The sequence below is a fragment of the Leptinotarsa decemlineata genome, unplaced genomic scaffold (genome assembly GCF_025532065.1).
Source record: "Leptinotarsa decemlineata unplaced genomic scaffold, Ldec_3_MD MMD2_tig00026330_RagTag_RagTag, whole genome shotgun sequence".
NCBI classification, from domain to species: domain Eukaryota; kingdom Metazoa; phylum Arthropoda; class Insecta; order Coleoptera; family Chrysomelidae; genus Leptinotarsa; species Leptinotarsa decemlineata.
Genome location: NW_027412690.1, coordinates 12,460,672 through 12,474,909, shown reverse-complemented (window position 1 = coordinate 12,474,909; position 14,238 = coordinate 12,460,672).

The window sequence follows — 14,238 nt, the reverse complement described above, 5'->3', positions numbered from 1 at the left end:
AGGTGAAATGAGCACCGAGGACGATGCACGTAGTAGACGCCCCCCAAAGAGGTTGTCTCTACGAAAACATGAAAAAAAAATGCACAAAATGATTTTGGATGGATCACGCAACAGGGTATAGAAGTTTTAATCCTGCAACATTATGAACTACAGAACTACTTGCATGATTCAAAAATCAAATTACTATTCACATTTGAAAACAAAAGAATGTGAAATGCTTCACAAGTTTATTACTTCAACAAATAAATGACATTGAAAATTCGATAGATATCGCCCTCGGCAGACTGAAAAGTTTTCGGATAAGTGGACCTCTCAGATAAGTACTCTGTATTATGGTTTGACAGATCGTTTTTCAACGTGGTCTTTCCCAATAAGTCATCAACAATTCTCCCGTCACCTTCAATAATAATTCTTGCGACACCCTCGCCAATAATTTTACGTTATCTTCGCCAATAACTGTCGCAAAACCTCCGCTAACAATTCTAACTATGCCATCGCCAATAGTTCTAACGGTTCCTCCACAAAAAGTTAAGAGTACCTTCGCCAATAATTCTAGCGACACCTTCGCCAAAAATTACTGGTGGTACCGCCGCCAAAAATTACGGGCGGTGCCTCCGCCAACATTTCTTGTCGTCGCCTTCGCCAAAATTTCACGTCAGCGCATTCGCCAAAAATTCGTACAGGACCTTCGCCAAAATTTTCAGTGGTGCCTTCGCCAAAAGTTCCAACAGTGCCTTCGCCAATAATTCTAGCGGTAGCTTCGGCAATATTTCTGGCGGTACCTTCGCCACTAATTCTGACGACACCTACGCCAATAATTCGTCCGGCAGGTTTGTTTGAAGGTAGTTGATAATATTTCTTGGTGCATTTCATTAGTTCGGACTTCCATTATTTAATATGATATAAATTGATTCGAAATGCCAAAAAGAATCTGTAAAAAATTAAAAAAAGAGATTAGCTGAAAAAATAACAATTATATTAAGCAAAAAAACTGAAATGAAAAAAAATTCGAAAAACAATCAAAACATCAAAAAATAAACTATTAACACGAGATGAAAATTAAAACGATTATTAACAAGAAATGAAAATTAAAACCAAGTTACCTCACGACGTTTCGATTGTTAGTATACCACGACGTTTTGATTGTTAGTATACACAATCGTCTTCTGCACCTTTAACAATAATATTTGTATTTTCGGGACTGGATGGATGTGTCCAAAAATTTTTCTATTGTGGAATCAAGGATAACTGTAAGAAAAAATACATTTTTCTGGTGATGACAGCCCAACTCTTTCCATATACATGCCTCAATAACAAACATAAAAAAATCCTCAAAATTATTTTGGATGACCGCGAAGTAGAGTTGATTGAGAAAGGTGAGGCTCTGAAGATATCAAAAGAACATCTTGGATATATCGTGCCTGAATATTTTTTAAGCGAAGGCTCAGTTCAAAGTGGATGCCGCGCAAGCTCACAATCAACCAAAAACAATAACGAATTGATGATTTTGAGCAGTGATTGAAGCTATTCCACTTTAAAAACCCGAGATTGAAACTGCTAGGTTATGGAATCAGTATTCTGAGATGTGCATGGTATGATATTCATCGATTATCTTGATCATAATGAGCATACGATTACTCTTTACTATCAGGTAACAGAGTATAAAAGTTTCCATTTTGCAACATTGTGAACTACAGATGAAATCTATATTGTGCTATTTCATTTTCTAGTTAATAGTTGTCGTTCGAAATTAATTTCCCTAGGAGCGTACTTCAAAAAAGAGCAAAGGATATCTAAATGACATGAATATGAACGGTGTTTACTTCCTGTCTAACTTTGTAATGAAAGAAAATAATAGTAGCTAACTGAGTAACTGCGAAATAAAGGAATCGCAAGGAAACGAATTGCTATAATTTGATGAGTTCAGGAATTCAACGGTTCAATTTTGTCAACAAATTCAACAGCAAACTTCCAAACTTTCAAACGGCGTGTTTCCACCAGAACAATATGACTCTATGAAAATATTTTCAAATGATGCACGTACATACATAAATCTGTGTTTTCCAACGATAAATCAGGTAACATCTAGCGTGGCGATATTTTATCATTTCATACGTTTTGTGTCGCACAATAATTCACGACAGGGCGTGGTTTTTAGTCATTTTGTGAAGAGTGAGATAAAATGACTCATTCATATGATAGTTTCCGAAGTTTCCAGCTGCAGATGGTTATGATATATGCGGTATATTCACACATCGTGTCCCACTCCATACTTGAAATCACAGGGGAATTTTAGGGATCACTCATTGAAATGGTTCTCAACTATTTCTAACCAGACATTCAGTCATCATCTTGAGAAGTTTTTCAATGCAATTTCATTATGCACTTGAACATTGATGAAGTTGATGACTGATGCTGAAAAATATGAGAAATTTTACTATCTATTTGGTATACAGTCCAGTTATCATATTTACATATATTCTGTTTCCTAATAGTGAATAATAAATGTCCATCATGAATGCAAAACGCTAACATAGTGCTCAAATAGAATTTGTGATTTTTTATAATTTGCCACAACTCTCAAAAGCGGGTTTATGATACTTCACCGGGTTCAACCAATTCTTGTATGACAAACGGGTCAAAAAATAAGATTTTATGAGCGTTCTGGTCGCTTTAATATCAGCAGTGATGCTCGCCAGAAATTCGGACCCAAAAAAACATATCATAGACACGTCATTACTTTGAAAACTTGAAACAGATATCATCTGCAGTTTGAAAACAATGCTGAAGGATTGTTAAATGATTTGAATTTGAGGCGTCTGTCTCTAGGTAATATTGCGTTGAAGGCAACAAATGAATCTTCGAATAATCAGTCGGTTGTTGAATGAGGGAAAAGTTTTAAACCATTTCATTTTATTGTATAACACCTTTCAAGAACTAACCCTAGCCAAGGACATGGTCGATGACTCAACAACAAATGAGCACGGCATGTAATTTTTAGAAATTGAAAAGGGGCAGAGCCAATGCCTTTGTTGAAACGTATTATTGCTGTTTCTCAAAACTCAGTATTCTTTCAAAATGATGACTCAGATTGTGTAGAACCCATACATTTTTACAACTTCTAAAATTTATAGTTTCTCGACTGTCAAAATATGTAGCTGATGTTGGATATATATTAATCACAGCACCTCTCTTGATATATTATAGGATATTTGTACGAAATATCACGGTACTTCCATAATTTTCTCCACAGTAGAGGGAATAGCAACATTAATATTGATTCAGTGGAAACAGTGTATTCATCTTGTTCGTTAACCAATCCATAAACATTTTGGAATGATTATCTGAAATGGTTCATCCAGAAAATCACAGAATACGTTTACGCTTGAACAAACTCCACTAAAAGCTTCATTTGCGGGGTTATAATTTTCAACGCTTCTGAAGAATTTTGATGTTCACTCATTAAAACAAATGAAACAACATTATCAGGGAGGCCGGATAATTGGAGACTGCAGAATGAAAAGGAACATCTTCAGCTGTGGGTGGCGTTGGTGATAAAAACATCACAACTTCTCATTCACGTCAAGATTTTGCTGAAATGAACATCCTTTTGGGGTCGACGATTTCCGTGTAAATGGGTTATTATGGTAGGAGATTAAAATAATTCGAAGCTCATTGGCGGGTAAACAGATTCCATTCAATGCTTTGTTTTACTTCTATATGATTTGATAATACAAAATTTAAGAAAGTTTTACAGCACTATATGTTTTTAGTTGAAGGAATTTCATTCAGGCATAGAATTTTTATCCAAAAATGTCAGTCCTATATAAGCTACTACCGATTTTTTTGAGTGATAACTTCGTATGTGAGAGTAAACTGCTTCGTTATGTAACGCATAACGGCGCCAGTTTGTCTGGCTTCACTTTCTCTTCACCCTAACCCACAGCGCTAGCCGTATTTCAAACTATTCGCGTGACTCAGTGTTCAGTGTGGGACCGACATATCGCAGTTTTAGCTGTTCATCATGTTCAGTTTGTTATTGAGGAACATAGAAGTTAGAAGCGTTTTGCGTGTTCGAAAATTTTCTGCTTTCAAAAAAAAAGGCTCAAAGATTTTTCATCAAATTTTGTGTGAAAAATGGAATCAAGTACTAAAAAACACTTGAAATATTGACAGTGGCATATGACGATTGTACTCTGAGTCACAAATATGTTTACAAGTGGTAGACGCTTTTTACATAGGGTCGAGAAGATGTGAATCAACAAACGATGATAATGCTGTGAAAGTGAAGAAAATTGTCATGAAGAATCATCGAATATCTATTAGAGAAGTTGCTGAAGATGTCAGCATATCGGTTGGCTCATGTAATGCAATTTTTTGGCAAATTTCGGTCATGAAGCGTGTGACAGCAAATTTCGTTCCAAAACTGCTGCATTTTGACCAAAAAAAAAGTAGGAGCATCGCTCAGGAATTGTTGAGTGACGTCAACGGCTAACCAAATTTTCTCAAAAGAGCTATAACTGGTGACGAATCATGGGTATATGGATATGACATCGGCACCAAAGTTCAATCGTCCCAATTGCAGAGCTCCGGAGAGCCAATACCAAAAAAACAAGACAAATTCTATTGAATGTCAAGATTTTGCTCACTGTTTTCTTCGATTACCATTGTATAGAACAGTGGTCGCCAACCTCTTCAATGTGATGAACTACTTTGTTAATTTTGGAATAAACAGCGAGCTACCCACACGGAAGCCACGTAACGCAACGTACATGAAATAATCCACAGTTAATTTATCATTATATGTATTTATTTTACTATTCAACTGGTAATACATAATACATAGGTACTAATAATAAAGTAATGATAAACTAATAACAAAATAACTAATATTACTAGTACGTACTTGTTCATAGCTACATTCCTACCTATCAAACGAAGGTGTTTGAAAAATAAACACAAACTTTTATCCAGCCACAACGGCATTTCACGTATGATTCAAAAATAGTTAATAATAACAACAAAAAAGTAACGCACTATCATGAACATAAATATTGAAAAATAAAAAAGCACGTTCAATGAGAAGGCTGACACTCAGACTCATCGATAATTTTTTTAATGTTTGCAGTATAATTTGATGCAGCCATTCGAATAAAATTATCCAAATGTTCATCTGTGAGTCGATTGCGATATTTGTTCCCAATAAACTTCATATTGGAAAAAGAAGATTCAAACAAATAGGTTGAACTGAATAATGCTTTGACTTTCAAGGCAACACGGCATAGAACTGAATATTTGTCTTTACTTACAATAGGCCAGATACATTCAGTACTTGAGACTAACGATTTTGAGGATAAATCATTTTGAAACTCAATGACTTCCATTTCTGTTGCAGTGATGTCTTCGCCACAGTTCTGCATAACACAAGTTGCAAACTGTTGGATATCAAACTGCGCTACTGAAGCCATTTCACTGAAATCCTCAAAACGATTTTTGAAGTTATTTTTCAGGGTAGAAATTATTTATACATGATATTTGTTGTCATAGGGTTCTAATGGATTTTGAGATATTTTTTCTGAAAGAATAGGAAAATGCTTGGCATCGCTGTTAATTAGGTTTTGTTCCCAAAACTCCAGCTTTTTGATAAATGCTTTTATGTCAGAAATAATTTCCGCTAGTTCTTTGTCTCTCCCCTGAAGCTGCAAATTGAGTTCGTTTAATTTTTCTGTAATGTCCACGAGAAAACCAAAATCTCTAAGCCAGATTGAATTTTCTAGTTCCGGAGTCGGTTCATCGCGTTGTTTGAAAAATTGAACTATGCCAGATAGGACATCATTAAAACGTTTCAGCACCCCTCTACTTAACCATTGGACTTCAGAGTGAAGGAGTAGGTCCCCGTATTGACAGTCAACTTCATCGGCCAAGGTTCTGAATAATCTTGTTTGTAACGCTTGAGCTCTAATCTTGTTTACAACTTTTACCACCAGTTTCATAACGTTGTTTAGTTTCAGGAAATTTCCACATAATGCTTGCTGATGGATAATGCAGTGGTAACAGAGAAATTGCGGAAAAGTTTCATCTTTACGACATAACGCCACCAGACCCTTATCACAATTCACCATAGCTGGAGCGCCATCGGTTGTCAAGCCTACCATTTTAGATATTAGAATTTTTTCGGAAAAAATAATATTTTTTAAATGCGAAAACAACTCATGTCCAGTAGTGTGTCCTATCAGTGGAATGAACTTCAAAAGATCTTCTTTAATCGTAAAACACGTAAGAACACGGCCATCTGGGCAGTGTCAACGACATCTATTGATTCATCCAGTTGAATTGAAAAATAAACACAGTTATCTAAGTCAGTTCTTAACTGTGAAAAAATATAATTGCTCATTACTTCTACACGTCTCATCACTGTATTAGCAGAAAGTTGCATAGATTTTATAGCTGAAACTATCTCGTCTTTATTTCTAAAGTTGGCAAATAACGAATCAGCAGCTTCTAAAAACGCCTGTTTTATCATTTCCCCGTCTTCATAAGGTTTCTTTTTTTTGTGCAATTATCTGGGACACACGGTACGATGCTTCAGTTGCAGCCTTATTTTTGTCGACTGTTCTTAAAAATATTGATTGTTGTCCAATTAACTGCTTTTTTAACTGTTTCAGTTTCTCCTTTCTGGCGGCAGAAAGTGGTGGAAATGATTTTTCAAAATTAGAATGTACAGTTTCATGATGTCTCTCAATATTTCCTTTTTTAGCAACGGAGACCGAAGTATTACATAACAAACACACATTTTTATCTTTAACTTCTGTAAAAAAGAATGGTTTTTCCATTCCGAATGAAAGTGGTATGTCTTTACCTTCTTACAACTGCTTGCTATAATATTATTTTTGTTGTTCTCTACTAACCCAACCGCTGGACGTTGGTTACGCGTTCAGTTTCAAACTAAGCTCAATGTCGCCGCGCCGTGCGTATTTATCCCGTTCAAAGCAATCCAGATCGTTCTCGAACACTAACGCGCTGGTCCGGCTGGTCGGTTCTAGCCGATTCTAGCTTGATGGCGTCAGCGGCAGATCGCTCACCGCAACGTTGCCGCTGTTTATGTTTAATATTATGACAATTAGATTTTTTTGTGGAATTTTGTAGTTTGTATTTTTTAAATTAAAATCATTGTGAGAGCTACCAGAATTGCCTCCGCGAGCTACCGGTAGCTCGCGATCGACAGGTTGGCGACCATTGGTATAGAACATCAGTCGTTCTTGTCATATGGTTGTAGGGTCAATGAAGAGTATAATCTCAAAGTTATGCGCCTGCGAGAAGCAATACGAGGTACTCATTCCACTATTTGGTTCTCCACCCTTTTCACATCGAAAAAATAAGATTTTCTACTAATGTTTTGGTTATATAGGTAATGCGGTCCTTTGATACAAAAACACACTATCCACGAGGACATGTGACCACTTCCACTAGTGCGGAACGTTTTTACTCACTATCTCATCACCTCCATTTCCATGCCCAATTCACAAGTTGCAAATTCAAGCGTGTGATATACGGACAAACTGCATTCATATTACGCATACTCAATGCACATTGCGAATTCAATACCGATGTGAATCAAACTAATTGTATGTCTGACCACAGACTATTTCATTCGTCAAAGTCCCTTTCAGGAACGAATAATCCCATGTATGCTAGTGTGGGATTAATCGCACTAATAGCCTCTCTCTATATATACATGAATTATGAAAGAGAATTCTACTACAGTTTGAATATATATTGTTACATCTGAATAGGGTTGGTCTGTCCTGAATTCATTAGTAATAAACACAACGAATGAAACTTTGAATATCAAATAGGCTTGTTTGCTCTATCATTCACAGTGGAAGAGCAGCACCAAATTGTTCACTGTAGATGACTTTCGAAGTGAAGCTAACCCATTCTCCCATTTTTTCAGTCTAGGATGTATTTTTGGAAATATTTTCCGAATTTGGTCTACTTCAAATCAATGGCTCGTTGAGGTTTTCGTTCCCTTTACCATAAAGGTGTTATTGAACATGCTACTTTTTATGCTTCGCAGATTTCCTACTACAATGTAAAGATTCATTCAAATCAACTGATTCCAATCGACTGTTAACTGATGAAGTCACGGTGTTATAGGATGAAATTTATACATTTAGCGGTCGAGTACGATTAACGAAAGAGTGAGGATGGAAGTAGAAATGAAATTGGAGGATCAGATCAAAGAATTAACGAGACATCATAAAAAAAACAAGAAATTGGACATCTGAAAAAACTGTAGAAACAACTTGATCATACTAGCCATAGTAAACCAAACAAAACGCCTGAGGTGGAATATAATCATTTCGAAGAGGGCATCAGTAGCCAAAAGAATATCTACAGTTTAAATCCAGAAGCCTTCACTTCTCTATGGTCAATGGTAACTCATCATAGGCTATTCAACGCCGCCAAGAGAAAAGGAAAAGGTCACTAGCTTGGCTCTAGCACTATGAGGTCAGGCCCAAAGAATACCCTGAAACTTGTCGTAGAGTTTCCTAAATGATGATCAAAGAATCGAAGTTATTTATGAAAAGCGCTATGAACAGCCATATTCGAAGTATTTCTCTGCCTCATGGAAGTCATAGAAGAAACATCTACTATGAAAACCTACAGGTCATGGTCGACAAACCAGAAAAATGGCTTTGATTCAGTTACTGTCGTAGTTACAGTTTACACCCTTCGATAAAACTACTGGTTGTTCATGGCAAAGAACAAGTCCAAATGAAAACACCAATTGTCCCAGAGGGTTACGTTAAAATTGGGCAGACAAGTTATATATATATATATAGCTGCCCGAGCAGCTGATGAACTCGGTATAGTTTTCAACACTGAACGAGGTGACCACAACTATGTCACCGAGTTGGAACCTGTTCAGCAAAAAGCTCAGATAAAAGCCGCAGAGATCACCTTACTTCTGCGGAAACACAAGGATGAGCCAATGTATGGGGTCTTCTTAAATAACATTGGAGACCTTGGTTTATCAAAGCGCCTGACCTTCGCTTTCCTCAGGTCGAGTGGGCTGAAGTCGGAAACTGAGGGGTTCATCATGGTTTGCCAGGATGGTATCTTCAACACCTTCTTAGTCTACCGCAGTCGCGTGATGAGTATAGAGGTTCTTGACACAAGGTGTAGGGCCTGCCGAGAGGCGCCCGAGGCCCTAATGCACTTGCTATCAGCATATACAGCATATGCGGTCTCGGCCTATATCCATCGACATAACGCGGCCCTAAGAGTGCTATATTACCATCTACGGCACTCTTACGGTATTGACGAGACACCGGTGTTGCCCTACGCTCCGGGGGATATCGAATCCGTTGTGGAAAACGAGAAGTGCCGACGTTATTGGAACTATTCGTTCCCCACCCTCAGGCTCATACAAGCTAATAAACCTGATGTGGTCCTTCTCGACCACCAGACCAAAACGATATTTGTCGTGGAGTTTTCAGCTCCTGGAGAGACGAATATCGTCAGAAAAGAGGAGGAAAAACGGATAAAATATCGAGATTTTCTCTTCGAACTCCGCAAACTCTATCCAGATCACTGTGGTTGTTCTGATTATTGGAGTCCTTGGTGGAATGATGTCCTCTCTACTCTCAAATCTTAAAATCATACCGGCTTGCCGCAGTAAGGCAGAAATCTCAGCCGGACAGATGCAGAAGGCTGTCATTTTTGGCTCACTGCGCTTGCTCAGGGCACATGATTCTCGGACCCAATGATCAGGACTGAAAGCAGGACTCCACTAAATATTTTCTCAATCTTGTTTTGAATTTATTAATATTTGTTTCGTTTTTGATATCACTTGGGAGATGATTGAAAAATCGTATTACGTTATATTCAGAACTGCTTCCGTAAAGTGATGTACGGTGCTTTATACTCCTTAATAAGTCACTATGCCTCGTTGTATGGTCATGAGGGTCAGAATTTTTTGAGAAGCACTTGATGTATATGTGGGTTGATGAAATGACGAATGAAAATGGACAAGTCAAATGAGTATGACGGAGTTTAAATGTTGTGTTCAGTTAAAATTTCAAAAAGTTGAATGGTGTTATAAAATCTGATTGGTTATTTCACTCATCACTAATGAATGATGAATGATTGCATTAAATAATTGAAATTCATGAAATCACAACTTCAACTATGTATGATTTTAGTCGTAGTATACATATATCAAAAATCTACTATTTCAAAACTATTTAAGCTTCTCTACCATTACGTATTACTTAACGTAAGTTCCCATGAATGTACTCTTGAAAATAACGTGAAATTTTTCTTAACCTATTTGGTAGGTAATTTTGTATATTCCATTCGATCCCTGTATATAAGTTTTTTAATTAAAAAGGGTGTCAACTGAAAAAATGTTTCTATTTGGGCTGAACATCGGAAGTTCCTAGTTTCTGAATTACAAAATATGAAAGTTTCGAAGAAAAAATTCTCTTTCATGAAAACTTTGGTATCTGATATACATATTTCCGTGAAACGTAGTACACCTATTCGGTTGGAGTCTAACACAGTTCATCCTGAAGTATCCTCTCTGTAAAACTGCTGAATTCAACTTCAATACAGAGAGTTTAATAACAAATATACGATAAAAGCACGAAATTAAAGTCTAGCTAGTTTTAATTTTCTGTTATTGGAATTTCAATATCGGTTTGAAAGAAAAATTCCATGATCAGGAGATTGATCACAGCGATAAGATTTCCCAGACTCAAAGGTTTCATAAAGAATGGAGCATGTTCATGGAAATTGACTTTCTGTTTTGCGATGCACTATGATATAATACGGTGTTGACGACTACCCACTGAACAAAAAACCTATTTCAACTTCTTATTCTCGGAATATCAGTACTTAGAAAGAGGTAGAGGAAAAATGATTTCAAATGGGAGCCCTTTGAAGAATCAAAACAATGATTCCTTCAATGGAGATTACCATTCAACTGACTCACGATTATTATTGAAGAAAAACGAATATAATTCAATCTCCTCCACTTTTTAGCTGGGAAAACAGTCCCAAAAAAAATACACAGTAGTAAATTTATAACTGTCAAGGTGGACAAATGAAAAATCTGATATGTTATCCACAGATAGTGGCCAGGTATTCGTTGGATGCATATTTTAAGAATAATGGCCAAAGCCTCAAAAAGGGCCTCTTGCAGAAGTTGATTTAGACAATTTAACATTTTGACTCTTGTCGGCATGTATACAGTGTGACTCATTTTTAATGGAAACAACCCCCTAAAATTTAAAGTTTTAAGTCGATTCTAATAATTTTTACTAAAAGTTCTACCTTGGGACAAAATTTGAAATGTTTATTGAAGTTTCAGGGCATACTACGATATTTTTTTTTGGTCGAAAATCGGGATTTTTCATTAGATATTTTTTTATTGGGAAAATCACTACGCCACTGGATTCAGAGTGCCTCTAAATAGGTGTGACCAAAATTTCATGAAAAAATATTCATTATTAACAAAGTTATGACAACTCAAAAATTCGAAAACTCACTGTACACAGCAGCAAGAAATTGACAAAGCATGTTGGGAAAAAAATGTTAAAGAATGCTTTTCCAAATATGCGAAAGATTTACAAAAGTAGAACAATGCCAGTTGAAAAATATCAACATATGTCAAATATAGATAAAATGAGTGGGTATATGCAAAAATGATCACAAAAAAATCAACTAAAAAAGCAAATAAATTATAAATAATACATACTGAGAAAAAAAAATCATATCTAAAATTGAATCCTAGTAGAGTTAGACTATGAAATTCCTCGAGATTATAGACCTCGAACACACCTCAAACTTCACTAAAGGATTGTCCTGTAGTGCTTGTGTTTTCTCCTTAAAAAATGATTTGATTCGGTGTAATAACTTGAGCTGAAACTCATAATAATCAAATCAATAGAAAGAATAGCTTGACTATGACAAAAAAATCAAACATTAAACAACTTTTAGACAATAATCTTTCCATCGAACTTCACAATAAGTCGACGAGTGAAATGAAAAATCTGACAAACACTATTCATGATATGATAATTACAAATTTCCACATCATACGAGTAGAATCTGTTTGCAGCATGCGCTTCACTGCATGGTAGCTTCCTCTGTTGGGCTTGTGAGTAATCTGAAGCCCTTGAATCAATGACAAGCAATTTTTTTACAAAATTCATCAATTGTAGAAACTCTTCAATACCACTTGGATGAAAAAAATTCCCCACATTCGTGAGTGTTATAAATGATGATACTCCCAGGCGATAACTCCATGTGCATTGTTGTTCAGAAGTATTTCTTGGTCACGTTCAATTTCCGCACGAACTCGCCCTTCAAACGTTCATTTTCGAACTCCTTTGTATTCACTCTATTCATTGCCGTAGGCTTGTCTTATTCATTCGGTATTCAGGCATCTATTTATTATTCTCTTTCTATACGGGATGCATTGCGGAAGACATTATCGAATTCCAATTAGAGGATGTCGCCGGTTCTCTAATACCAATATTGGTGGCGCAAGAAAGGAAACAGAACTGAATATCAAAAACTCCCCTAGTCATATTCTTTTGGAAATTGTCTTGTATAAAAAGGAAAAAGATATATCGATAGCAGTTTCTCACAAGAATACAATAATGAAATTGAATTTCCCAAGTCACTTGAACATTCCGTAAAAGTATCTATAGAAGAGAGACAAATCCTAAATCTTCCTTCGATGTCGTGTCTCTAGTCAGGCAGTTGGGTGGAATCCTGTATGCTCAGGGTATGCTCAGGGGTGGAGTTCCATACATGAGAACAAAGTTTGACCTGATCTTTATAAAGCATCAAAATTTGCTGAGGTGTGTACAGTTTTCTGGTTCGAAACAGTGTTTCGAACCTTTAGGAAGCAGCAATTCCAGCGACATGATTGTATCAAGACATATTAGTATCCATTTCAACCCCCAACAGACTTATCGAAGCAGGAAGCAACGAAATTTCGTCAGCAAACCCTCATGTCACACACAGTCAAAGCCCTTAGAAATATCAAGGGCAACAGCTCTTGACTATCCATTTTTCTTGATTGTGTTATTACAAATATGGGTGACAAACGATCATCTGTTGATCTTTGTTTCCGAAAGTCATATTGATGATGGCTCAAGATGTTAAAGCCTTCCACATATTTGAGGAAATGGCATTCTCTACGATTTTTGATACCATTGGCTGGTCTATAGCTATTTGAAAGATTTTTCAAGTTCAATTTTGGCAATATATGACATATATGACAAAATATGAAATTTTGCAGTTTTCAACCCCCTGTTCCTCTCACCTGAGGCCGGATTCAAGTAAGAGCAGGCGAAGCTTCCGTCCCGAGGCCTCCACAGGTAAGGGGTCTCTATATTAAAGTTAAAAAAATATCCAAATTCGGACGCGTCAACAACTTTTACGTTTTTCCTCCTAAATATTGCTTTTCGCATTTTCACTATCGCTATCAATTTTTGATTTAATTGAACATTTCTGTGGCAATACTTTTCCTAATGTGTAATTCGTGATTTGTACCAATGATTTGAAGGAAAATAAAATAATTTTGAAAATCCATAAATTGGTTGACTCTGTAGATTATAATTACAACTTCTTGTTTATTAGAGCTGAAAATTTTCAAAATTATTCAACAAACTCGCTTGAATGGAAATTTTTGAACGACACTAGCTATTGAACGCGTGAATCCATGATTGATATGAGACTAAATCTATTTTGCTCATGTCGGCTGAATGAGGTCATGTATTTTCAGACGATGATAAAGCTTTCAAATTCTGTTTTGAGTTTATAAAAGACAACTTCTCTATTCATCATTTATATCTGCCTTCTTTCAATTTGGCTGCACATATCAATGAAAATAATTTGGAGGTGTACACAATTTTTTTGAATTCATCAACAAAAACTGAATCATTATCCTTGATGGAAAATGTATTGAAAAAGAGGATGTCGTCTGGAACAGATCACATTCATATGTGCATTGCGAATTATTTTTCCGTCAATAATGAAACCTTCACTATGTCTAACTAATCTATGATTTGTGGAAGTTTTTTCTATGTAACAGATGAGAATTGGGAAATTAACCTCTAGTTTTGAGGAAAAAACTCAATTCTGATATGGGACACAGTACAGCTATCTATTATGATTATTCTAGTGGAACAGCAGTATTTTTCATTAATTTTTTCAGTA